The sequence below is a fragment of the Ixodes scapularis genome, unplaced genomic scaffold, assembly GCF_016920785.2.
Source record: "Ixodes scapularis isolate PalLabHiFi unplaced genomic scaffold, ASM1692078v2 PGA_scaffold8__174_contigs__length_109621045, whole genome shotgun sequence".
NCBI lineage: Eukaryota > Metazoa > Arthropoda > Arachnida > Ixodida > Ixodidae > Ixodes > Ixodes scapularis.
In genome coordinates, this window is record NW_024609883.1 from 5,894,815 (window position 1) to 5,897,380 (window position 2,566).

Below are 2,566 nucleotides of genomic sequence, written 5' to 3' on the forward strand. Positions count from 1 at the left end.
GCGACTGTTCTGGTGTAGCTGAAACGACCTTCAAGTCAAAAGGCGAGAGTTACAAAAAAGACTGGCGGTGCCCTGCTTGCAAACCGTGGAGCACAAAGGGGAGCCAGCCATTCAAAGTTGATGTAGCAAGCTTGCTTGCGGACATCAACCGCAAACTAGACAGCTTAATACCGCTAAAAGCGACCGTAGACAGCATTGAAAAAAAAATTTCAAGAAGTCTCTGACAGGTACGATGACGTCCTAGAAAACCAAGCTCAGCATGATAAAGAAATCAAAGAACTGAGTAAGCGTATGGAAGCTGTGGAAAACGTGAGTGAGGCTAACGAAATCGACCGATTGAGGAAAGAAGTGAACAATCTTGAGTGCCGAAGCAGGAAGTTAAATCTGAAGGTTCACGGCATCGCTAGAGCGGAGAACGAGAACTTGCTTGATAAGATAAATCAGGTAGCGTCCAGACTGCAACTTCCACCGCTATCGAAGAGTGATATCGTTGCCCTTCACAGATTACCCGCAAAGCCCGACAATGTCCGGTTCACCATGGCAAGCCACGAGGGAGCAGTGGTTGAATAACAGAAAAAAACTGTTGGGGACAGAGCCTAAAGTTTTTATCGTGGAAAACATGACAAAGCAAAACAGAGCGCTCATTTTGGCGGCGAAAGAGTGGGCCAAAAGGACCGGTTTTCGTTATGTCTGGCATCGAAACGGAAGCGTTCTAGTACGAAAGCAAGATCGCGAACGTGAAGCGAAGACGATCTGTTGAGGTTAGAATCAGTAGTGCCGTCTTTCTTTTCCAATTGTTTTTAAACTTGTTTTTTTGTTGTTTGTTTTGTTTTACGGAAACTGCAACTCCATTACTTCCGAATGAACTAAAACGCAAACTTGATCTAGAATGCAATTCTCATTTAAAATGCTTCTGTTTAAATACGCAGTCAGCAGTGAATAAAACGACTGACCTTGAATTACTCTTCAATCAGTTCGGTGCTCTCTTTGATATAGTCATGTTTACTGAGACCTGGTATACTGATAATTCAGATGTTTCCCGCTTATCGTCATATGACACGTATGTTTTAAATCGCGCTTCAAAACGCGGTGGAGGATCGGCTGTTCTGGTTAAGGACGGTATCGATTCTAATCTTTTGAGTGACTATTCATTTATCACGAAAGATGTCGAGGTATTGTGTTTACGAAATAATCGGAATATTTTTGCTGTTTTCTACCGCCCACCAGATGGTATTGTTTCTGCCTTTTTTGAATGTTTTGAAATATTTTTGGAGTATGTAAATGAAAATCAATATAACGTTATTTGCGGTGGTGATTTGAATATCGACATGTTTTTGGGTAGTGTATTGCAGAGAGAAATGGGGAGTCTTATTAGTATGAATGGCTGTTAATACAATTACAAACCCCAGAAGGGTCACTTTACACTCCACAACTGTTTTAGACTTGTTTATTACAAACTTTCATATAGATCAAATTAGGAGCGGAGTACCTAGTTGTAACCTGAGTGACCATCTTCCAATATTTTTAAACATTAAAGTTCATGTGTCTGGAAAGACGGTAGAGAATCAACCAATTGTTTTCCAAAATATAGATATAACAGCCTCGAGGTCTTTAGACGGGACATCGCATGTACCATTTGGGATACAATTCTTTTCGAAGATACTGCCGATGGTGGTTATAAGGTACTTCTTGAGCAAATTCTTAAGCTATATAAGCATCACTTCCAATATAAAATTAAGAATATATAAAAAAAGATCCGTAAACCGTGGGTAACCTTCGATTTAGTTCGTAAAATTCGTAAGAAAGACATACTCTATAAACGCTTCCTTAGAACACGTGACCCCGATGCACTTAAAAGATTCAAAACCTATCGTAACTGCTTAACTAAAGAGCTAAGAAATACAAAAAAGGTTACTACTCCTCTCTTTTTTCTTCCGCGAATGGACGCACTGATGTAATGTGGAAACACGTAGGTTCTTTGGTGAAAGGTGCTCCTTCGTCAACTGCCATTGAAACACTAGTGCATAACGGAGTTACATTAGCCGGCGAACAGCTTTCCAATCTGTCTATAACGACCATTTTGTAGATATAGCCGTCCATACCGATGGTACCGACGCTTGCAGATACATGTGCCATAGAAACTGTAGCTCAATTTTTTTAGAACCAACTACTGCCTCAGAAATAATTACTGTGATTATGCACTTAAAAAACAGTAGTAGCTACGACGCTGATGGTATGCAGATACGTCCAATTAAGTATGTTGTTGATATAATTGCCCCCGTTTTAAATCCTATTTTTAATCTCTCCTTAGCATATGGTGTATTTCCAAGAAGGATGCAAGTAGCGAAAGCAACCGTTCTGTACAAAAAAGGTGATAAGAGTGAGTTGGGAAACTACAGGCCCATTTCTATACTGCCCGTTTTTTCTAAAGAGCTAGAAAAAATACTTCATCGCCGTTTGGTAGACTTTTCAAATAAACATGACTTTGTTACTTCCTCGCACTTTGGTTTTAGAAAGAATTGCTCAACTGAAACAGCCTTACTTAGTCAAAAAGAATTGATATTAA